This window comes from Arvicola amphibius, chromosome 14, assembly GCF_903992535.2.
Source record: "Arvicola amphibius chromosome 14, mArvAmp1.2, whole genome shotgun sequence".
In the NCBI taxonomy this organism is placed as follows: domain Eukaryota; kingdom Metazoa; phylum Chordata; class Mammalia; order Rodentia; family Cricetidae; genus Arvicola; species Arvicola amphibius.
Genome location: NC_052060.1, coordinates 23,689,434 through 23,715,195, shown reverse-complemented (window position 1 = coordinate 23,715,195; position 25,762 = coordinate 23,689,434). Strand labels below are relative to the sequence as shown.

Genomic DNA, 25,762 nt, shown 5'->3' with positions numbered 1-25,762 from the left:
CCAAATGAGGAGCAAAAGAAGGAGGGAGAACATGAGCAAGGAAGTCAGGACTGCGAGGGGTGCGCCCACTCACTGAGACAATGGGACTAATCTAATGGGAGCTCACCAAGGCCCGCTGGACTGGGGCTGATAGAGCATGCGATCAAACCATACTCTCTGAACGTGGCTGACAAGGAGGGCTGACTGAGAAGCCAAGGACAATGGCACTGGGTTTTGATCTTACTGTATGTACTGGCTTTGTGGGAGCCTAGTCTGTTTGGATGCTCAACTTCCTAGACCTGGATGGAGTGGGGAGGACCTTGGACTTCCCACAGGGCAGGGAGCCCTGACTGCTCTTTGGACTGGAGAGGGGGGGGGGGAGATGGGAGGAAAGGGAGGGAAATGGGAGGAGGTGAAAATTTTTAATAATAATAAAAAAAAAGAATCACACTCTTGCCACAGGCATGACTCTATGAGAAGTGGTGTCTGGAAAAGCAATGTCTATAGAACAAAGGGAAAATGGAGCTTTAGTATACAAGGACAGCAAGACCCAGGAAAGAGGAGTTGAAGGAAAGCTGTACTCAAGGAGGATTCTAAGAGAGCTTTGTTTGTACCATGTTTATAGACTTTAAAATATATGTGTATACTTTTGGAAAATCATAACAAAAAAATCACAGCATTTGTAAAACAAAATTTCAAAACAAAAGACATTGATTAAATAAGTAATGGCATATCTACACTATATAAGCACATATGTGTACGGCTGCCTTCTAGATATGCAACCCCTAAATATTACTAAGCTTGCTGAAAACAGGAGGAAAGCCATGCTCACACTTCCTCTCTTCTCCTCTAAGGAGAGCCATAAGCCCTAGTTGATCTTTCCCAGATGTGGGTCATAAAATCCACATTCCAGAAACATCCTCCCTGTATCTGGAAGAAAGAAATGTTCTAATCACTGAATCCCAAAAAAATCTTAATAAGTAGGTTTTGTTAAGGACCCTCCTACACTGTTTTATCACCATTTTGTTCTTCGGTTGTACTGCTGCATAATTGTAAAACAAATCAAAATACATTTCTCTGCTTCTTTGTAAGGAACTCAGACATGAACCACCCAAGGAACGAGAAAACATTGCCACTTTTGCCATATAAATAAAGATAAATATATATGAATAAATAACAATATTTAATAATTTAATAATTATTGCTTTCCTTAAGAATAGTACTTTCAAAGTTTCCTATTATAAAAATATGTAAGGTAGATTCTTTCTAAATTTAACTTTAGTGAAGTTATCCTCCTCCATGAAGAGAAACTAAAAGTACTAAGTGCCACCAAGAATAAATAAAATCAAGATGAAACATTCATCTGGCTTTTCATTGCAAAGATAATTTTCAACAAAAGCCACTTTTTATGAATTAGCAGAGATCCATGGAGTAGATTAATGAACGAGAGTATTCACTTCACAGTGATGTCATGAGGATTAAACAAGCAAAGACACTTGGCAAAGCGTTGGATCAGTGCCTAATCACAGGGGAAGTACCTAAGAGCGAACGCGTAGGAAAACCTCTAGTCACAGAAAGTACTTAAAGTTGGGCGATTATTCAGTTTTGGCTCATGTGTGTCACATCAGCTCTCATCAGCACTATTTTCTACTCATTGGTGTTTTTACAAATTTTTAAAATAATCATTAATTTTATTCTTCCAAAACTGACAAGCCATGTATTTACTTTTAATAGTACCTAATCCAAACACTTTACCCCAAATTATAGCAAAGGCTCAGATAACTCAAATAATTAAGCCTCAGTAACTTGAATTCCTACTTTACATAAACACTACTTAACACAGGGCATGCGTTTGTTCCTTTATTGCTTCAAATTAACATTTTGAACACTTTTAATCTGGGAGTTGTGTAAAAAGGAACATTTTAGAGGTGCTTTTGGCAGGTGTTTTGGCCTGCCTTACTGAAACTATTCATTAACACAGGAGGCATTTTCCACAGTTACAAGCCAAACCAAAGGTAAATCTTACTGGAGAAACATTCCTGTTTACTTCTCAGAAATTATTAGATTTGAGATTGTAGTATTCCATTGTACACAGTACTTTGTGTGTCAACTCATCAACAAAAACCATATAGGAGCTAGGAATAATGGCCCACATTACTCAAAGGGTAGTATAACAGCGGAAGTCATAAAGTAAGTTATACTTCATGCATTCGTGTTGTAACTATTATCTACATTATCATCGCCATTTTACTTTTATATGAAATAAAATTTTTCTCCTAGAAAATTAGTGTGAACATACGTCATAGTTTGCAAGTGTGTTGGTACTTTCTCTCCTATTATTCAAGATGCTCCTGAAAAAAGACACACTTTATTTTAAGGAAACAGTTCATATTATTATGCAGGATGCAAAATAAAAAACGTGGACAGTGGTTGTATGCTTCAAAGCTCTGTCTTGCGGAGGACAAGCCTGTCTGTCCCTGTCTGCTCAGGCCTTCAACTGACTGAACATAACCCACTTATATTGCTGAAGCTAGATAGATGCCTTACTTGAAAGAAATCAATGTTAACAACATGCAGAAACATTCTCACACAAGAATTCATAATAATGGTCTACAATAAACCTGAACAATGGGCCCAACTAAAATTGAACTAGTTAGGTATAAATAATAACTACATCAAACTCTTTTCTTTTATTGAAAAGTTATTCTTCTCATACAATATATTCTGCTTATGATTTCCCGTCTCTCTACTCCTTCCTGTTTCTCCCTACCTTCCCTCCCATCCAGATCCACCATCGTTCTTCCTTTCCATGATCCAATATCTCGCAGCAGCTGCCGTTGTTTGGTTCAATGGCATTTAAAAACTCAAAAAGTCAAAGTCACCAAACACCATACAGGATCCAGACACCCCGTGTATTTCCCATCTTTATGTGATTTATTTTTTTAATATTATTTTACTATCTCTTTAAAGACTTTTTTATTGTTTTTATTGAGCTATGTACATTTCTCTGCTTCCCTCCCTTCCTCCCCCTCTCCTTTTACCTGTCCCATACTCCCCACGCTCCCAATTTACTCAGAAGATCCTGCCTTTTTCTACTTCCCATGTAGATTAGGTCCAAGTATATCTCTCATAGTGTCCTCTTTGTAGTCTAAATTCTCTGGGATTGTGAATTGACCTGCAGAGGTCACCAGTCTGGACCTCATCTCATGGAGGACACTGGCCTGGGCCTGCTCTCATGGAGGTCGCTTGCTCAGGCCTGCTCCCAAGGTTGCTGTATTGGGCCCAGTTCCACAGAGGTCACTAGTTTGGTCCTGTTCCCTTGGAGGCCACTTCCTTGGATATCACTGACTCAGGCCTGGTTCTGTGCAGTTCATTCCCTCATACCTCAAGACTTTATTGTTTTTAAATTATTTTTATGACTGTCTTTAACTACTGTTTCGTTCCTTAGCACCTAAGTACATTTTCAAACATTGTATAACTGTTTAGCTTTTTTTTTTCAGTCTGTACCTGGATTTATGCACGTCTGTAACCTTCTGTAACCATTTGAACCAAATCTTAAATAGTTAGCTGGCAGTTAGGCTACATGCTACATGCTTAGCCCATGGCTCTGGTGAATGGCTCTAGTTCCCTGGGATTGGGCCAGCAAGCTACCATACTGGTTCTGGGCTGCAACTGCTGGTTTTCTTTCTGTGAGTATACCTTCATGCCTGCCAAATCTACCTGCTCCAGCTCTGGGAAGCTGCTGAGCCCATTTCCCAGAGTCCCCTTGAGCATCAGCCAACTTCAGTGAGTACTCACGGAAAGTCCCAGATGGCACCTGCGGTGAAGCTCTCTGATGTGACTTCTCTGTCTGTGTAGTCCTGTTCCATGTTGGAGTGCCAAATATATCTTGTCAGATGTTCTTTGGGACCTCCAGCTTCCCAAAATGACACGGAGACTCATTATTGATTATAAAAGCTTGGCTTTTAGTTTAGGGTTTTTTTTCCCCAGGTAGCTCTTATAATGTAAATTAACCTGCTTCCATTAAACTACATTCTGACACATGGCTCATTACCTTCCATCCATAATATATGTCTGCCTCCTTCCATGTCTTGCCGGCATCTCTCACCTCTTTACTTCCCAGAGTTTGTCTTGCCTATTTTCTCCTGCCTATCTATTGGCCATTTAAGCTTTTTATTAAACCGATCAGAATGACATATGTTCACACAGTATACTAATATCCTGCAAAGAGAGAGAGAGAGAGAGAGAGAGAGAGAGAGAGAGAGAGAGAGAGGGAGAGAGAGAGAGAGAGAGAGAGAAGAACCCCTGAAATGATATTATGAGATCAAAAACCTCCGATGGTGCCACTGAGTTTGTTTTCTGTTGGCCATTTTCTTACTTAGAGTTTCTATTGTCTGTTTCTGTAATGAAACCCTATGACCAAAAGAAGTTGGGGAGAAAACCATTTATTTGGCTTTACCTTTCCACACCACAGTCCAGCATTAAATGAAGTCAGGATATTATGCAATCTAATCTCACTCATCTCCCCATCCCTCCGTATAGATGCCCTCATCCCTTGCAAAATCCCCCTCAAAAGAAAACAAAAAGTAAAAATGATTAAAAAAATTTAAAAAGTATCTTGCCTTGGAAACTGCAGTGTGTTATGATGTGTTAGCCAGGTTACCATTTTTGCCAAATAGTGTCAGTTTTGCCCAAATAGCATTACTTTCAAATGTTCATTGTAATGAGTCATTGGTCTAGTTTGAGGTCTCTGGTTTCTGCTCCACTATCTAATAATAAGTAATATTATTAATAAATAAATAATTAATACTAAGTCCTATCTGGGATTCTTCTCAGAGATCCTGTTGTTGCCCTGTGTCATGGAGATCCCACAGCTTTGGGTCTGCAGGATGCACCCCTTCACATGCTCTAGCAGTTCTTAGGTGGGGTAGATGCTGAGGTGAGCCAGTCCAAAGACCTGGAGTTTGACCTGGGTGGTAGCTGAGGCAGTTAGCCAGCCTACTCTCCTACATTCATGCAACCAGGACCAGCTGTCCTGCTTTGCCCAGGTAAGAGCAGGACTAACTGTCCTGCCTGTGGTAGTTGGCAAGGGGCAGGACTAACTCTCTACCACTTAATCTATTGGGTGAGCTCTCCCAAACCCATACCACCAGGCCAACACTCTACCACTGCCCTGGTGATGGAAGGGGACCTACTACTCTCCTGAATGTTGTAGCCAGCGAGGGGTGGAACTAGCTCTTCTACATACCTTAAGCAGCTGGGAGCAGGTTGGGTGTTGCAGTTATCCGGTGCCCATACCACTAAAGCTTGACATGGGGTTGGGGCCAGCTCTCTGGAGTTTACACCCTCAGGATAGCTTATCCTCACCTGCACCTCTGCTACCAGAACTACTGTCCTGCCCTGGAGAGGTTTGAGGCCTGCTCTCCCAAGTATTGATTGCAGCTGATGAGGTGTCAACTCTCCCACCACCATGCCCTCAAGCCCCAGCCCTCCCTCTCTTACTAGGTAGACAGGGCCACCTCTACCTAGTGCTGCAGCCAGTGAGGGGTGGGGCCAGCTCTACATAGCCCTCAGATTTCAACATGGCCTCAGGCGATAGCCCATACCAGGAAAGTCCCTAAGGCCTTTGGTGGTTAAGAAAAGGGGGTGGGGATGGCACAGACATCTACCCAGATTGTTGTTGCTGCATGGCCATGGACCCAGACATGGCCGTCGGTGGCAGAATGGGTCCAGGCATCTCTGTGGCCTCAGGTGCAGACTACTCACATCAGGCTGTTCCTCGCCACCCTTGCTTCCCCAGCTCTGCCTCTCTTCATAGTCCACAAGTCATCTGCTTCTTTTTTTTTTAAGTTTTTTTTCTCATTTTTTAATTAAAAATTTCCATCTCCTCCCCTCCTACTCCCCCTTCCCTCTCCTCCCTTCCACCCATACCCCCACTCCCTCCCTCTCCAAGCCAAAGAGCCATCAGGGTTCCCTTCACTATGTTAAGTCCAAGGTCCTCCCAACTCCCCCTAAGTCCAGGAAGGTGAGCAACCAAACTGACAAGGCTCACAGTGAGCCCGTCCGTGCTGTAGAGTTCATGCTCATCGCCGTTGTCCTTGGTTTCTCAGTCCTCCTCCACCATCAGCCACATTCAGAGAGTCCGGTTTGGTCCCCTGTTCCATCAGTCCCATTCCAACTGGACTTGGAGGTCTCCCGTTAGATAGAATGGTTGGGATATAGGAAGGGTGGATATGGGAACAAGGAATTATATATCTTAATTAAGGAAGCCATTCTAGGGTTGGCAGAGACTTGACTCTAGAGGGGTTCCCAGGTGTCCAGGAAGACGCCCCCAGCTAGTTCCTTGGGCAGCTGAGGAGAGGGTGCCAGAAATGTCCAGATCCTATTGCCATACTCATGAATATCTTGCATATCACCATAGAACCTTCACCTGGCGCTGGATGGAGAAAATGACAGAGCCCCACATAGGAGCACCGGACTGAGCTCCCAAGGTCCTGATGAGGAGCAAAAGGAGGGAGATCATGAGCAAGGAAGACAGGACCGTGAGGGGTGCGTTCACCCATTGAGACGGTGGGACAGAACTAACGGGAGACCACCAAGTCATTCTGCTTCTTAAAAGTTTCCTCCAAAGTCTCTGTCCCATATAAGGCAAGCCACCTGACTATGTGAAAGATAAAGGAGAGAAAAAAAGGGGGGATAGAATATTGCCAGTGGAGATTATTGCTACTCATATACTTGGTTTTGGTTTCACTCTCTAAAATTTTTGTTAAAGTATAAATATTATCTCAAGGTTTGTAAAACTATTGTGTAAACTTTATGTACCGTAAGATTTGTAAGCATATTGGGTATGATTAAAACCCTGTAAAATCTAAAACAAAAGAGATAAATAACCCCCATCCACTCCAGAGAGATAGTTGTGTAGCTTGGTGTATCTCAGGGGTCCCTGGCAGTGGGACCAAGATTGATAGCTGATGCATGAGCTAGCTTTTTGAAACCAATTCCCTATGGTGGGATGTCCTGCTCAGATTTGATACAGGGCGTGGGGGGGTGGGGGTTGGTCCTGACCCACTTAGCAATCTTGCAAGTCCTGTAGGTGAATATTTTTAACTCCAAATCTTCTTTTCAACAGTTATCAGATATTTTGGGCAAAAATAACCAAGATTTTAAAAAAAGAAAAGACTAGACTGCAACATCACCAGAGTCTCAATCTGGAGTCTTCCTGTGCTCCCTGGTCTTTGAGATCTCCATCAAAAGAACTGAGAGAGGACACACAGAACATAGTAGAGAAGATAGGCTGAGTTTAAATGAGATAAAAGTTGAACACACTTGGTGTAATAGTGGATAATGGCCACAAATGTTAATAGCTTATGGCCAGAGGGATGTTTTCTGTCCTGGTGATTAACAGGCCCATTGGAATTGACTTTAATGTTAGAGGTTAATAGTATAGCCTTGCTGTAACTAGAAACCCTTGAGCAAATAGTGACCTGATAAGGTTTAAATCCTTATATATTAATGACTCTCCTAAAAGTTTAGAATGTCTGGCTACTCTGGGGCCAGAGTTGCAACTCAGTTCTTATTCTTTTGACTCTTAACCAGAGCTCTTAGCTACATATCGTGAAAGAGGAGTTGATCTCCAATAACTTCCAAACTTACATATCTAACTAAATACTTAAAAATATTAGTTCTATTAATGCATTAGATATTAATTAAGAAACTGCAAAGTGTAATATATTATTTAAGCAGTTGACAGCATAAATTATACAAAGAAAAGCAAGATCCACCCCACTTCTTGAGTCTCGTAGTATATAAGCTCACTTGAATGGCTGCATGAGCATAGGTCTTGGCTAAGCCAAGGGTAGACATACTTCTTATATACAATGACAGTTTTCCCAGCACAAGTCTCCAGGCTGTACTCTCTTTGGAGAGATGGATCTTAGGCCCTTCGTCATGTTTTAGTAAAATGCTTTACTACTTTTCACACACTCACTGCAGCTTTAAGTCCCTGAAGAGATGTTTTCCGGTGGCATTTTCTTTTTTTTTTTTTTTTTTCTCATGGTTTATTTTTTGTTATATTTAAAAATTTCCATCTCCTTCCCTCCTCCTCCCCCCTCCTTCCCCTCCTTCTCCCCTTTCTCTCCCCTCCTTCTCCCCCTTCCCTCCCCTCCCCTCCACCCATACCTCCCCTCCCTCCCTCTCAAGGCCAAGGAGCCATCAGGGTTCCCCACTCTATGCTAAGACCAAGGTCCTCCCAACTCCCCCCAGGTCCAGGAAGGTGGTCGACCAAGCTGAGAAGGCTCCCACAGAGCCCGTCCATGAAGAACAATCAGAGCCCAGAGCCATTGTCCTTTGCTTCTCAGTCGGCCCCCGCTGTTGGCCACACTCAGAGAGACGGGTTTGGTCGCATGATCCATCAGTCCCATTCCAACTGGAGTTGGTGATCTCCCATTAGTTCTGTCCCACCGTCTCCATGAGTGAACGCACCCCTCTCGTTCCTGACTTTCTCCCTCATGTTCTCGCTCCTTCTGCTCCTCATCGGGACCTTGGGAGCTCAGTCCAGTGCTCCAATGTGGGGCTCAGTCACCTTCCCCATCTGTCGCCAGCTGGAGGTTCCCTCACGGTCCTGACTTTCTTTCTCATGTTCTCTCTCCTTCTGCTCCTCATCAGGACCTTGGGAGCTCAGTCCGGTGCTCCAAGGTGGGGCTCTGTCATTTTCTTCATCTATCGTCAGGTGGAGGTTCTATGGTGATATGCAAGAAATTCATCAGTATGGCTATAGGAACTGGCCTTTTCAGGCTCCCTCTCCTCAGCTGCCCAAGGAACTAACTGGGGGCGTCTCCCTGGAAACCTGGGAACCCCTCTAGGGTCAAGTCTCTTGACAACCCTCAGGTAGCTCCTTAAATTCAGATATATGCTTCCCTGCTCTCATATCCACCCTTCCTATATCCCAAGCACCCCATTCCTCCGAGCTCCCCCCGCTCTCCCCTTCACACTTTTCTCTCCCCATCTTCCCTTGGCCCAGTCTTGCCCAACCCTCAAGTTCCCAATTTTGCCTGGCGATCGTGTCTACTTCCAATATCCAGGAGGATTACTATATCTTTTTTGGGAGTTCACCTTCTTATTATCTTCTCAAGGATCCCAAACTTATAGGCTCGATGTCCTTTAATCATGGCTAGAAACCGAATATGAGTGAGTACATCCCATGTTCATCTTTATGGGTCTGGGTTACCTCACTCAGAATAGTGTTTTCTATTTCCATCCATTTGCCTGCAAAATTCAAGATGTCATTGTTTTTTACCGCTGAGTAGTATTCTAGCATGTATATATTCCACAGTTTCTTCATCCATTCTTCCACTGAAGGGCATCTAGGCTGTCTCCAGGATCTGGCTATTACAAATAATGCTGCTATGAACATAGATGAGCATATGCTTTTGTTGTATGATTGGGCATCTCTTGGGTAGATTCCCAATAGTGGAATTGCTGGGTCCTGGGGTAGGTTGATCCCGAATTTCCTGAGAAACCGCCACACTGCTTTCCAAAGTGGTTGCACAAGTTTGCATTCCCACCAGCAATGGATGAGTGTGCCCCTTACCCCACAACCTCTCCAGCAAAGGTTATTATTGGTGTTTTGGATTTTAGCCAATCTGACAGGTGTAAGATGATATCTCAAAGTTGTTTTGATTTGCATTTCCCTGATAGCTAGGGAGGTTGAGCATGACCTTAAGTGTCTTTTGGCCATTCGAACTTCTTCTGTTGAGAATTCTCTGTTCAGTTCATCGCCCCATTTTTTAATTGGGTTAATTGGCATTTTACCGTCTAGTCTCTTGAGTTCCTTATATATTTTAGAGATCAGACCTTTGTCAGTTGCAGGGTTGGTGAAGATCTTTTCCCAGTCAGTAGGCTGTCTTTGTGTCTTAGTGACAATGTCCTTTGCTTTACAGAAGCTGCTCAACTTCAGGAGGTCCCATTTATTCAATGTTGCCCTTAAAGTCTGTGCAGCTGGGGTTATGCATAGGAAACGGTTCCCTGTGCCCATTTGTTGTAGAGTACTTCCCACTTTCTCCTCTATCAATCTCAATGTGTTCAAATTAATATTGAGGTCTTTAATCCATTTGGACTTGAGTTTTGTGCATGGTGATAGATATGGATCTACTTTCATTCTTCTACAGGTTGACATCCAGTTATGCCAGCACCATTTGTTGAAGATGCCCTCTTTTTTCCATTGTGTACTTTTGGCTCCTTTATCAAAAATCAGGTGTTCATAGGTTTGTGGTTTAAGATCCGGGTCTTCTATACGATTCCATTGGTCAACTTCTCTGTTCTTATGCCAATACCAAGCCGTTTTCAATACTGTAGCTCTGTAATAGAGTTTGAAGTCAGGGATGGTAATGCCTCCAGAAGTACCTTTATTGTATAAGATTTTTTTGGCTATCCTGGGTTTCTTGTTTTTCCATATAAAGTTGATTATTGTCTTCTCAATCTCTGTGAAGAATTTTAATGGGACCTTGATTGGGATTGCATTGAATCTATAGATTGCTTTTGGTAGAATTGCCATTTTTACTATGTTGATCCTCCCAATCCACGAGCAGGGGAGATCCTTCCATTTTCTGGTATCCTCTTCAATTTCTTCTTCAAAGACTTAAAGTTCTTGTCAAATAAATCCTTCACTTCCTTGGTTAGCGATACTCCCAGATATCTTATGCTATTTGTGGCTATTGTGAAAGGTGATACTTCTCTGATTTCCCTCTCTGCTTCCTTATCCTTTGTGTATAGGAGGGCGACTGATTTTTTGGAGTTGATCTTGTATCCTGCCACGTTACTGAAGGAGTTTATCAGCTGTAGGAGTTCTTTGGTGGAGTTTTTGGGGTCGCTTATGTATACTATCATATCATCTGCAAATACTTGAAAGATGCTTTGATTGAATAACCTCTCTTAGTCAGACCAAAACATACAATTCAGATTATGACTACTTCCAGTCAGGATAAGGCTAGTCTAGATAAAATTTAATGCAGCAGTTTAGAACTATGGGATGGGTAGCAAGATCCCCATACATAGTAAAAATTTTATTATATTGATTTTAACACCTAGTTTGAATGTTAGACATGTTTATTTGTACATAATATAAGCTACCAGCTATCTTAATTCAAGATAATTGTGGATTTAATAAATAACTGTACTATCTAAAATACGTATTTAACAAATATTGACAACATTCAGACCTTCTACTGGTAGGCATACCATAAAAACTCCTAAGAACTATACACAACATTATTTTGATATTCACATATAACTATTCTCTGACTTGGTAAACTAGAAAAAAGTCTACTAATTTATAAAGCCTTATATCTAATAGTAGCTAAAATTTTAAATGGTTATAAATAGAAGCATAAATAATCTTTAAAAGCATGTTGTCATTACAATGCATGTTGTAAAATTATACATAGTTCCTTTTGCATTTATTTATCTTACAAAAACATTAACTCACTCAAGTTTAGATTAACATGATTCCTTTGAAAGTTATTGCGGGGCTGTGGTTTCTATCTGCCTATCTTTGTTACTGAAAATAAGTAAGTTAGACAAGATTACACACAGAGGTGAGTGAGAAAACAAAAAACTGAAGTTAAGATAGTAAAGACAACTCAAGACAAATCTGACATTAGGAGATTGCTTAACTGTAACTTCTCACTTGGTATTTCTTTCTACCTTGAGAAATTTACTAAGGAATAATGTTCTCTACTCCTGGTGGGTAATTCTGTTGGAGATTCTCTAATGAATGTTTCTTGCATATCAGCAGCGATATGTCAAGACTCATCAAAGTATTTTCAAAATGATTCCCCTTTCAGCTGTCAGTCATCTTGGAGGAAGATGCAAGATGAAAATAATTGTTTATTAGATTTAAGGCATGGGAATTTAGAAAATGAAATTTCATGGACATTCTTTTTTAAATAATATATGACCCCTGTAAGAGGAAGTTGAACAGACAAATATGTAAGACTACCACCCACTAAGCATAATTAAGAATTAAGTTATAAAATCTGGTAGTAGCCCTGTCTAGTTTCGAGTTCCAACCATTTCTTTAAAAACATGTCTGTTTGTGTGTGTGCGTGTATGTCTATGTATTTATATGCTATCTTAAGTAGAAAATATGATTCTTATCACATGAGGCATGAGGTTGTGAGATCCACATCTTTACTGGAAACATTGCTGCCACTCTCACCTAAGACTGGCATAGGTGGGACGGTGACAACCTGATAAGGGAAGTGAGATAACTGGGCTAGCTGGCAACTGGTGACCAATACAAACTTGTTAAACATGTAAGCATTCGTGGGTTACATGGGGTCACATGGAACAAAGAAAAAATTTCTGAATACCTTTCGAAAGCTGTACCTGGTAGTATCTGCTAGTATTCTTGGCACTGCGAAGGTTTAAATAAAAGTATTGTGAGGCTGAAGTCAGCCTGGGTCACAAACATTGAGTCCTTGTCTCAAAAAATCTAAAGGAAAAAAGAAAGAATTGTTGAAGTCATACAGAGTAAAACTTCAAATAATTGTCTGAAGAAACGTTAACCGAGAGAAGGTATAATTATACAAAGTCACTGGAGATTCAGACAAAGAGATGATTTATAGTGTTGGAATATTATAAAGTGTTTGTTTTATTGTTAATTAATATATTTGTAAATCAACACATAAAACAGAAATGAACATCTTTATGGAGTAACATGTAAAGTTTTAATATATTACTATATTATATATAATAGATAGTATGTTAAATCAGCTTAAACATGTTCTGTTTATTTCTTATGATAAATCATGCAAAATCCTTTCTTCTAACTCTTTTGAAATATGGAGTATATTCCTGTTATACTGTGCCTATAAGAATGGTACAACAAAATATTTACTTTTGGCAACTCTAACCTGATATCCCCTGGTCTATCTTTTCCAAACTCTGACAGTCACTTTCTACGTTCAGTAACTATTTTGAAAAGCATTAATAGATGAGATTGCTTGGTGTTGTGTAACAATTTATGCCAAGATTGAAACATAACATTCTGCAGAGACACTCCTCAAGTAGGAATTAAACAAATGTAATCAACTCACAACAGCTTCAGGAAGTCCCTGAAACAGACCAGATTCTCTATGTTCCTCTGTCCCAGAGTGAACAAGCTGCAAAGATTCCCATATAAGTCAAACTCTAAAGAAGATTTGGAGACCAGACCCAGCCAGGGTGCCTAAAAGAGGTTTAGGTCTTTGGAAAGGACCCTCTACAGCCTGTTGAGCTGCTTGCAGGCTGTTTAGTTGGCTCTATCTAGGTTTCCACCTGCTATGAGTTAGCACTCCTGCTGGAGTGAGATTTGATGACGCAGCTCTCTGAGTTTTTCAACACCTGCAAATAACCCCTTACCCATAATCCTATACGTATCCAACAAAACTCATTGGTTCACCAAATTGGTATCCATACTTTGTAATGGACTCCCTATCTGGGATATGAAATAGCTAAAGTATTTCAATCTTGTCCTGACTCTCATTTTGTGTCTGCTAGACACTTTGCAGCCTTTCCTACCCTGAATGGCCACACCTGCCGTAGCAATGCTTTTGGGACTGCTCATGACCCTGAATTAACCAGAATGTCGGTGCAAGCTAAAACCCAAAACTAAAATAATTATGAGAAACTGTAAATCAGAAGTAATTATCTTATGGTGTCTGGGGAAAAAAAGTGTCATTAAGCTCTGCAAAACTACAGATTTTGCTTCGATCCCCGCTCCCACTTCATTCCCCCCCCCATCACTGATATAATTAGTCTTTTAAAATGTTGTGTGTCTGAGCTTCAACACCAAGAGACTTGGAGCCATGAGCCTGCTCTTGATTACTGGATAATAGAAGGACTTACATACCTTTAACTGGTTTCATTAGTGTGACTGTCAATAACTACCTTACATGGATGGTTTCAAGTAGATGTGTGTGGTGAGTCTCCACAGGAAAAGTCTCATCACCCAACACAAAGTATTTGTCTTTCTGGGATGGCTTAATTCTAATGATTTCCCGTTTCATCCACGTTTTTGCACTCACTTTATGGCTTAGTAGTATTCCATATAGTAGACGTAGAACATTTCTTTGATCCTTCATCAGTGACCGGTACATGCCTCCATTCTTGACCACTGTAAATGCTACTACAGTAAACATGGGAGTGCAGATATTATGTTAATACATTGATTTCATTTTAGATATCTTAGGGTGGAATTGCCTTATCATTGGTAGTTCTTCTAACTATTCAAAAACTTTCATAAAATTTTTAGAGGAATCTTAAATTTAAAATATGGTTCTATAATAAAACTTTCATTAGTTTAATTCACATTTACTCATTGCACTGCATGATACTAAATGACTGTTCTGTATACAGGACACAAGTGGATTTGAAAGGAATTAGAGAAATGGATGACCAAATATTTAGCTTAAGCTTCTAAAATTAGTAAATTGAAACAATTGTACACTGTTACAACTATTTTTACAAATTTTAGAAAAATTTATTTTTTCTGGCAAGGGTCATTGCCTTTTACTGTTTTCCTAAATTTATTTTTAAACTAATTACAGAAAAATCACAGAATTATGTGTATTAGTGGAGTACTGTGTTTTTCCTATATGTATATGCAGTGTGGTGCTTAAATCAGGTTAAATGTTTCTACACTCTCAAGTATTAATAATGACTTTTTTGATGAAAACTGACCAAGCACTTCTGTGTGAATTTTTCTTGGGGACACAAACAAGGTCATTTTCTCCAAACAGAAAACCAATAAAAGATTAAAGAAATTATTCAAGTCAAGTCTTGGGAAACCGATGCATTTAATTAGTGTTATTATATGACCATGGACAACTTGGCAACATCATTGGAGAAATGTCATGTTGGTGAATACTCCAATTGTCATAAGACAGTCTTCATCCAGTAACTGATGGAAACAGATGCAGAGACCCACAGCCAAAGATTGGGCTGAGCTCTGGGTATCCTGCTGAAGAAAGGGTGGAAGGATTGTAGGAGCTAGAGGGGTCAAAAACATCACAAGAAAACCCACAGAAACAACTAATCTGGCTCATAGGAATTCAACAGAGTCTGAACCAACAACCAGGTACCCTACATGGGACTGACCTAGGCCCTCTACATATATGTGACAGATGTGTCACTTGGTCTTCTTGTGGGACTCCTAACAATGGGAATAGGAGCTGTCTCTAATGCTGGCTCTTAGGAAGCTATTCCTTATACTGGATTGTCTTGTCCAGCCTAAATACAAGGGCAGGTGCTTAGTCTTACTGCAATTGTTGATATGCCATGCTTGGTTGATTCCCATGGGAGGACTTCCCCTTACTGAACAGAAACAGAGGGCTTTGATCAGGGTAGGAGTGGAAGGGAGGTGAGCTGAGGGAATGGGAGAAGGGGAGAAAGGAGAAACTGAGGTCGGGATGTAAAATCAATAAACAAAAGTTTAAAAAGCAAACAGTCAAAGAAAGAAAAAAAGAAAGAAAGAAAAAAGAAAGGTCTCTCTGCCTCCCAGCAACCAAATTGCCTATACATAGATGAGTAGAGCATTGTGCACTCCTCTCTATTAGCAACCCCTAACTTCCTCTAAAATGGAGAGGGGCAGGACTCAGAGCCCTTCCCCAATCCATGACAACACTGAACATCCAACTGTGTGCAAGTCTCCATTAGCGAACCAGTTACTGAGAGTTTAAGAAAACAATGGCTATATCATGTGGCAAGGATTTTCTTCTAGCTTTCTAAGTATGTTTCCTACCTTTATTTTAGAGTGTAATTTGCTAAAAATTAAAAATCAAGATTGTTGGTAATATTCAAGTTTTTACAAATGCATCTACATAATATAGCTAACAGAATAGAAGGAATTATATTAAGTTGTTAAAAACACTGTCTACTTGGTACAGTTATACACACACACATACACACATGCATATACACACATTTAATTTTTATTGGGAAGTATAGAGTTTCAAGAGTGGCTACAAATTACCTTTAGGAGAAAAGTGAAGTATAGTTTCAACTAATACTGATTGTTAAAAATCTTTAGGATGACTTAGCATAGGATATTTCTGGGACAACAATGTAGCTAAGGAATGTATCTGGATGATTCCTTCTCACTATGGTTGCACATCTACAAAGCCTCAAGTTGGATATAAGTCAATTCTGTGAGTCCAAGCTATATGACAGGCAGTGTGGAAATAATGAGAAAATAGAGCAATAGGAAATAAGTAGAAGTGAGTGGAAAATTTCAAATAAGCTTTCCCAAGAAGTCCCTACCAATGAGTATTTTCTTCAGTCTAACCATTTAACTTAAGAAATAGTGTGCCCATGATTGAATTCCTTGTAAATATTGGTAATAACAGCTTCTCAGCTGCTTTTAAGAAAACCTGAAGAAAAAAATCAATATAAGTATACGAACATTTTACATCTGCATTTAAAAATATTCTATAGAATTAAACAATCAGACTTCATTTCAAGGAGAGACACTGTAATTTCAATGTTTCTGATGCCGACCAACTAGCACAATATAACCCTAACTCCCAAAGTGATGTTATTAAAACAGCCTATTCAATGATGACTGAGTCAAAAGTTTACTATTGCTCTCATAAAAACAAGTTCCAGATATCTTCCCTGCCTTCTACCTCATAATGAGAAGACACCACATATAAACCAATAGAAAGTGATTTACCAGACACTTGGGTTAACTGGTATCTTAAATATTGAATTTCCAATATTCCATCATTTTGAGAAATAAGTGCCTCTCATTTGTAAGATACTTAGCTCATGGTATTTTGCTACAAAAGCCAGAATGGACTAAGACAAGAGGAAAAGAAAGGAACATAATTTATTTTAGCTCAAAATATGTCTTATCTAGTCATAAAAAGTATTTTTAAAGTTAATTTTTTAAGTCCACACAGTTCAAAAGATAAATTAAAAAATGTGAGTATAATAACTTTAACTATTACTATAATTAAAGGTTTTACTACTGTCTTACAGTATTATTGTTTATTTGTAAATGACCACAATTTTAATATTTGATAAATAAAATTTGGAAAAGCATATCCAGTTCTCTGTAATTGATAGATGAATCGATAATTTCAAAAATGACCTGTAAAATTATCATGTTATTTGTAGACTCTTTTATTGTATAGGCATTACATTATATTACAGTTTATATTATTACATGTATATGAGATTAGGCATGAACTGTAACATTAGGTAATTTATGTCCCAGTCAAAAAGAAAATGTATTTTGGACAAGTAGTAAGGACTCCAGGTTTGACGGGATCCAGAAATAATAAATGTTATTTGAAAACTTTTTTTTACTAGATAGATGTTAATATAATAATAAGTTAGTAGAGAAGATAAAACAAAATCATTATTCAAGAGAAAACTTGTCAGGAAAATACAGAAAGAAATGGAATGAACAGGAATAAGTTATAAGCGGTTGGTGTTGCACAATTAAACTGTCCTTTTTTCTATGATTTTACCAGTCTAACAAAACATATTTAACATTTATCCCTACTGGAAGCCAGGCCTAATTAATTTATTCTTTAATAAATAAGTGATTTAATATTTTTATAAATTTTATTTTACATTTCAACCACAGTTCTCCCTCTCACTCCTCCTACCGCCTGCCCCCTCGCTTCCTTCCCAGTCCACCTCCCATCCACTCCTTCCATAGGATAAGGCCTCCTATGAGAAATCAACGAAGTCTGAGACATTAAGTTAAGACAGGACCAAACCCCTCCCCCCTGTATTAAGGCTGAGCATGGCATCCCACCGTAGGGAATGGGCTCCAAAAATCAAGCTACACAATTGTCTCCCACAAGCAAAGGGCCTAGTTTAGTCCTAATGAGGCTCCACGGCTGGTGGTCTAGAGTTCATGAGTTCCCACAAACTTGATTCAGCTGTCTCTGTGGAGTTCTCCATCATGATCTTGACATGGGTTACTATATATTCCCTTCTTCCCTCTCTCTAACTTTATTCAGGAGTTCGGCCTGATGCTTGGTTGTGGATCTGTCCATCTGGTTTCATCAGTTACTGGGTGAAGGCTCTATGATGTCAGTTAGGTATTCATCAGTCTGATTATAGGGGAAGCCAGTTCAGTCGCCCTCTCCACTATTGCTAGATGTCTTAGCTGGGGTCAACCTTGTGGATTCCTGAGAATTTCCCTATAAGCCATGCTTAATGAAAGCTTGAAGCAGGCATTTATGTTGCCTGGACAAGATTGCCATCTAGTGACAGAGCAGTGCAAATGCAGAATATGGCATTTTACAAAGTAAAACTAATGACCTGAAAAGGAACAAATAAGAGGATAAATCCAAACTAGGACCTGAAAGGCAAAGTCATCCACGCACAGTAAAAACTCAACAAAGTAGATGAGAGAACTAACACAGGTGAGGGAAAAGTCAGGAAGGAAAAAGATTTTCAGGGGGAAAAATACAGATACGTTGTAGGTAAACAACTCAATCGAATAAAAACAACATTGGAAAGTATCACCACTAGACTCAACAAAGAGTAAGAACAATACTAAGGATGGATCACAAGGTTATGAAATACTATATTCAAATATCACTGTTGGAGGGTGGGATGGCCACAAAATCCAGAAACCTTAATAAATGGTCAAGACACTAAACCTAAACATGCACAGTACAAAAGGGTCTGAGATAAAACTAAATGCAGAGAGAAACTATTTAGTGAATTATAGTGGAAAATACACAAATCTAGGATAAGAAATGAATATCCAGGTATGAGGCACTTACAACACAAACAAGCATGACCAGGGTTTTAGTTAGTTTTCTTTTTAGTGTGATAAAAATACCCTGACCAAAACAGCTTACTTAGATTGGGAGAGAAGTCTTAGCAGGTAAAAGAACTTAATACTCTTGAAGAGGATAGAGCTCAGCTTCCAGCTCCCACGTTGGTGTACTGACTGTAACTACGTTGGTGTACTGACTGTAACTATGTTGGTGTACTGACTGTAAACACGTTGCTGTACTGATTGTAACCACGTTGGTGTACTGACTGTAAACTCCAGATCTAGGTGTTCAGACGCCATCTTCTAGCCTCCAAAAGTGCATATGGTGCAAACACAGACACGCAAACACACAAATATGGACATAAATAAGAACTTAAAAATAATAAATATAAACGCTGCTTAATAAAGCATTTGTTTTGGTTCAGTTTAAAGTACATCATTTAGAGGAAGTCAAGACTGCAGGAACATGAGGGAGCTGCATCCACAATCAAGAAACAGACTTCAAGGAATATTTGTGCTTAGCTCAGCTTTTCAAACAGTCCAGCATACCCAAGGGATGGTGTCTGCCCCAGCGGGTGGATTTCCCTAAGTCAACCAGTCTAATCAAGGAAACCCTACAGGCTTACCCAGAAGCTACTTTACTGGCCTCCTAGCTTGTACAAATCTTTTCAAGTTGATGATTAACACTAACCATCATAACCAGAGACTACTCTCTTTTGGGAATATATTAGTCACGATGTTATAAATAGAAAGGGATAAAATTAAAATATGTAATCAACACAAAGTTAGACACTTCAATGACATCGGGTCTCTCAGCTGAAAATTACAAAGCTAGGAAAGCACGGGACAGTGCATTTTAAGTCTCGGCAGTAGATAATTAGCAATAAATACTGCTATTTTAGCAGAGCTATATTTTAAAACTGGTGGAAAAATAAGGTCATTTCAAGAAAAGCACAGGCTTGGACAGTTCATAGCTACCATGCTAGTACTACATAAGATAATAAAGGGATATGCTACACAGAGAAGAAAAACAATATGAAGTACAACAAAGAAGAAATTTCAAAAGAGAAATATATGATCAAAATCATGCTAGGGACATCTAACAAAATTTTATCAATTAGTAAACATCTTTCAATAACAGCATTAAATGTACGTAGCCTCAATTCACCAGTTCAGAGACTCATACTGACTGACAGGATTGAAAAACTAAATCTGATTATCTGTTGTCTCCAGAAAACATAGCTCAATGGTAAAGACACCCACAGATTTACAGTTAACAGCTGTAAAACAGCCTGTTAATCAAATTCAATCCATTCTGATGAATATAGTAAGTAGTTTTGAAACCAAATGTTAGTCATAACTCATCAAACAGCTATAACCATTGTAAATTACTATATGCTGAGATGGTTAATAATGATGGTCAATTTGAGATGATGTGGAGTCATGTAAGAGCAAAGCCATAGAGCTAGGGATTATTTACGTTAGGTTAACTGAGATAAAAAGACTTAACAGAACAACTAGACAAATACAAATGAGAAAGGAAACTGGCTTAGTTTTAATTTTTAATGTTGTAAAGAGACACCATGACCATGGCAACTCTTTATAAAGGAAAACATTTAATTGGGACTGGTTTACAGTTCAGAATTTAGTCCATTATTGTCATAGTGAGAAGCATGGTGGCATGCAGGCCGACATGGCTGTTTTACATCTGAATCCACAGGCAGCAGGATGAGATGGTGAGCCACTAGACCTGGCTTGGACTTCTGAAACTTTAAAGCCCAAACTGCAGTAGCGTACTTCCTTCAACAAGGCCACACCTACTCCGATGGTGCCACTCCCTATGAGTGCGGGCATTTTCATTCAGATCACCACAGGTGAAATTTCTCTGCATCTTGACTGGGGATGAAATATCACTAGATGCCTCCATCTACTCTGCTAGGACTTGTCCAACATGACGGACTCTCCCAATAAAGCAGTAAATTGCTAGAAATAATAAAGATCTTGGAAGAACTTAATGAAATACTAAATATAGTATCAACCAGAGGATTGCCTCTTGGGAAAAATGAACAATATTGATAAATGCTGTACATATATAGGCTTATTTCCTCAGAATTAAAACGCTTTTGTCTAGAGGAAGGTCAGTTATGAATCAAAAGGTAAAAAATTCTTAGTAAGCTCTAGAACTTACAAAATCACTTAGGATCTTCCTAGCTATATTAGCAATAACAACTGTTAGTGAGAGGAGAATCTTGACCAGTGGGCTGTGGGCAAGTCACAAAGGGAGCTCTGAGGATGTAGATTGTGGCCTGTTGCTCATACTGAGATGGGCTCTTCATTGAGAGCGTAACCTTAAGATCACCCATGCATCTCTCAGTCATCCCCAACCAACAAACTGCACTGTTGGCTCTTAGTACTTACAAGTGTAAGAAGGAACCAAACTGAAGCCATTTTAAACAAAATTTCCATCTTTAAAAGTAGAGTGAAACAAAGTTTAAGGTTCCAAGACCACCCAGCCCCCAGACCTTCCTGGGTAACTGACATCAATGACATCCTGGTTGGCCAGTTGAGACATTGGCAAGTCACCCTGCCACAATTGAGTAAACCAACCAATAATGGCAAGAAAAGTATACTACAAGCAAATGTTCCTAGGAATCTTGATTGACAAAAAAGAGAAACTGTAACTTGGCACTGTTGTGGGTTTTGTGCATAAATACTTGCTGACATGAATGGTCAGGGACGCGGTCAATTCCTATGTCTGTATTGTCCCTCCGACCCCACAACACAAAAGGTCTTCCACTTGGCTATGGTCCTGTTCTAGTCTTCACTCATTTACAGGATAGATTCAGCTCTGCTTCAACAACAACAACAAAAAAAAAAAAATCAAGAATTTTAAGACGTACTTAAAAGAAATGTGGTACAAAGCTATGGTGGTGTAAAACTGTAAATTTTTGCTTAAGTAACTCAAATGACTGTATTGCAAAGTGTTTTCTAAAGGCATAAACTTTAGTTTGGTAAGTGTGGTGGCTATTTCTTGCTTGCCAACTTGACTATATCTAGAATTAACTAAACCCCCAAATGAATTGCACACCTGTGGAAGATTTTTGCTTAATTTGCTTAATCCAGATCTTTGAGGTAAAAAGACACACCTTTAATCCAGACATTTTGAGATAGGAAAATCCACCTTTAATGTGGGCTATGCCTTCTGCTAGAAGCCTGTATATTTTAGAAGCCTATATATTCTATAGTATATAATAAGGTGCATAAGGACATGGAAGAAGGAAGCTTTTTTTTGCCTCATTGCTTTCTTCTCACTAGAAAGCCCATTCCTTCAATGGTGTTAAAGTCTGCTTCTTTCGTATTTCATCATATACTGAAGACCAGCTGAGATGTCCATTCTAGAAGACGGAACAATACTAGATTTTTTAAACCTTCCTTTTATAGGTAGTCACTGTTGGGTTGCTGGACCACAGACTAAAAGTCATTCTCATAAATTGTCTGTGTGTGTGTGTGTATGTGTGTATAAAATCATTCATTCATATATATATATATATATATGTATATGTATATGTATATGTATACACATAAATACTTTTAAGTTCTGTTACTCTAAAGAACCCTGACTAACACAGATTTTGGCACCGCACCAGGAGTGGTTTAAGAAGAACAGAAGTATAAGAAGGAATCTTTTAAGTATCTGGAATAGGCTTTCCAATTTGCCAATACCCAATGTTACCAAAGCCTCTCAGTTACTGAAGCCTCCCTTGGGAGCCTGAAGAGTACTAAAAGACAAAGGTGTGAACTATTTTATAAACTTAAGGAAATACATGCATTTGGTTATCCTGATTCACCAATTGTAAGCAATGGATTTGGTGACCGTATATAAAACTTTTGACAGTTTGTGGTAAAAAAAAAAAAACATAATGATGCTGATTGGGTTCTCCTAGCATCTGGATAAATAACACAGAAAAGGAATGATCTCACAATAAAAATTAATAAACTTCTAGCATCTCAGAATGCAGTGAAGAACAATAATGAACTTTGTGATAATACTGAGCATTTCCAGATTTGTACAGTTTAAAGGTTTCCAAGTGTGCCCTTAAGGAGATCGCTCCAGCAACCACAGAGGTCAAGTTGTGGAAAACCAAACTGAAGCCCTCATTAGACGCTGACTGAATTGCAATGAAAAATTCAAGTCTTATCCTTGGAAGGTGATGGCTGTTAAAGTAAGGACACTAACTGTTAAAGACCAGGACATTGTAACTTGTGATGTGATGTGTGGGAGGACCCTACTGAAGCTGAGAACTTTGAACCCTCCAGTTCTCAAGGGTTTGTATCTCCTAAGGAAGTGGTCTCTCTAGCCTTTACAGAGGAAGAACTCACATAGCCACCCCCTGAAATACTGCCCTTTTCACTTTTGACTGAGAAAAATTAATCCTTCATCATCTGTGAAACCAGCAGTGATTTTCTCTGAAGGAAATGCCAGGTAAGACAATACTGATGTCCCTCAGGGTCTACCAATAGTTTTCTCTAGATGTATAATCAGACTTAAGGCAAGGCAGGCTCCTAGACGGGAAGAAGAAAGTGTAGATCAAGAGGGGTACTATATTACTAAAGAGGTTAATTAGTTTACCAATTCATTCAAACAGAAGTCTAGGAAATATGTGAGGAAATGGATTTTTAAAGTGTGCGATAATGATAGAAAGAACCTAAAACAAGATCAGGCTATAATTTTCTAGAAGGACTTTGATAAGATACCTAAAAGTTTTACTGTTGTGCTTTCTCCCAGAGGAACCAAAGGCCTTTTACAAGGGTAACTGTACATTGGGGGAAAGGAAACAATCAAGCTTTCTGGGGTCTGCTGGGTTCTGAATTCTGGGAGATCTTAAAAATCACTGTGGCTCTCAAGTTAAAGTAGGGGTTTATGAAGATCAGGTGATTAATGTAGTTTTGGTTGATGTCTGATTCAAAGTATGTCCAGTGGGTCCCTGAGCTCATCCTGTGGTTATTTCCCCAGTCTCAGAATGTGTAATTATGATAGAAATACTTAAGAACTGGATGAATTATCATATTGGTTCCCTGACCCATGGAGTGAGAAAGACCTCTGGGGAAGAAGTATGTGGATAGATCTCTCCAAATGGGTGAAGGCTGTGAAGAAACCTGTGTCTCATGTAAATGCTCATCTAAAGCTGACTTCAGCTGAGGACGTGTTAAATAAACAAGTAAATTCTTTGTTTAAATAAAATATGTTTTACGATGCAAAGTTTAAGATATGAGAATCTAAGAATGTTTCAGGGTATAAGAAAGTGACAATCTGCGAAAATGCATCTTACGAGATTTCTCTCTCTCATTACGCTACTGTTCATAGACTTAATATTAATCAGTAAAGTTCTAATAAGCTATTAACCCAACTCTGATGGCATACTAAACACCATACCATACCACTGTCATTATAGCCACAAGCTCAGAATTCAAATTCTTTTTGGTCATTTTCTAACTGTAGACTTAAAAGATGCTTTTCATTGTGCTAAAAAATCTGTTACAGTTTTCTAGCTGGATGGGAGAGTGTGAATGCTTTCAACCAAAATCATTCCCAACATGAGTATACGGCTATTTCTACAATGCAAATTTCAGGAGACATAAATAGTGGGAATGCTAATATGTCAAAAACTTAGGTTTTCACAAACTCAAAACATTCTTGTAAGCTCCAAGAAGTTTAATTGGACCCAAATAAACAGATCAGATTCACTCAAATAAGTATCATTCAACTTTTCCCTGATCTTGGGACCCCTAATCCTGAACCCTCCCCTTTGATCACCAGGACTTAAAAAATTTTTCCCTAGCTTAACCTTGTCCTGTGCTCTACCAACATCCTGTCGGGTCCAAGAGAGGCACCAGACGGCTCCACATAGCCGGAAGTGAAATGAGACGACTAGAAACTGGAGGACGTGACCAGCACCCCAGCCTTCCAGGTCCCCCAAAGTTCAATGCCACAGATTAGCCAGAAGTCTTGAGAACCTGGTGCCCCTATCCTAGTGTCACCTGGATCCCCTTTTCATAGTTCCACAAAAACGATCCACAACTTTTCATAGTAAGAAAAAGATGAGAATGTTGGGACTCAGGCACTATGCTGGCTTGCTCTGTCCTCTAGCAGGATGCACGTAGGCAGGACCCTGACCGGCCCACTGTCCTATGGCTGCTACATCACTACATAGCAAGGTGCAAGGTGAAAAGGTCCCTTTAAGAGATAAGCTCTGGCCATTCCTGTTCTCTTTTCTGCTATTCATCTGAAGGGGCAGGCAGGACTTTTCCTTTCTCTTCTTCTTTTTCACTCTCTCTCTCTCTTCTTTCCCCTCTCCCTTCCCTTTCTCCACTCCCTTTATCTCAATAAAACTTCCCACTTAAGTTCTATCTGCCTGGCCAAGTTTGTCCCTTACCTGTTTGGGGCTTCTGCAGGGGTCCCACCTGTGCCATTTTACAACTACCATGGTGAAACTGAATTGCTTCTACACAATGGAGGTAAGAAAGTTCATGTCTGGAGTGCAGGATATCCTTTAGGGTTTCTCTTGAGTGCAGGATATCCTTTTAGGGATAGGAGAACACACCTTTAATTCATATCTAATTTGGGCCACACCTTCTACTGGAAATCTATATAAACACATGGAAGAAGGAAGCCTCTGCTCTTTGCCTTTTTACTCTCACCTCTCGACTAAGTCCATCCCTTCACTGGCATTAGAGCCCATTTCTTTGGGATTCTAGTATATGCTGACGAGTAACTGAGACATCCCAACTAAGGGACTGAGCAATTAGTAGATTCTTGGACTATACAGTATACAGTCATTGTTGGATTAGCTAGACCACAGCCTGTAAGCCATTCTAATACATCCCCTTTCTGTAATTACATAGAGAGGCTCAGTCTGTAAGTTCTGTTACTTTAGGGAACCCTGACTAGTCAACAACTCCCATGGTTCTGAGATTACTAGAGCAGATCACCATGCTCAGTAT

The 25,762-nt window shown here is 39.5% G+C and overlaps 1 long non-coding RNA gene across 5 annotated transcripts in view; it reads right to left on the bottom strand.

Moving 5' to 3' along the window:
• The window catches only part of LOC119800676, a 32,997-nt gene that overhangs the window by 5,794 nt on the left and 1,441 nt on the right, over positions 1 to 25,762 (bottom strand). For all 5 annotated transcript variants that reach the window (XR_006020677.1, XR_006020674.1, XR_006020676.1 and 2 more), the window contains exons 2-4: positions 14,043 to 14,143; positions 12,348 to 12,469; positions 3,778 to 3,895 (exon numbers count right to left, since the gene is read on the bottom strand). This is a non-coding gene — a long non-coding RNA (uncharacterized LOC119800676). The remainder of the gene's footprint in view (positions 1 to 3,777; positions 3,896 to 12,347; positions 12,470 to 14,042; positions 14,144 to 25,762) is intronic.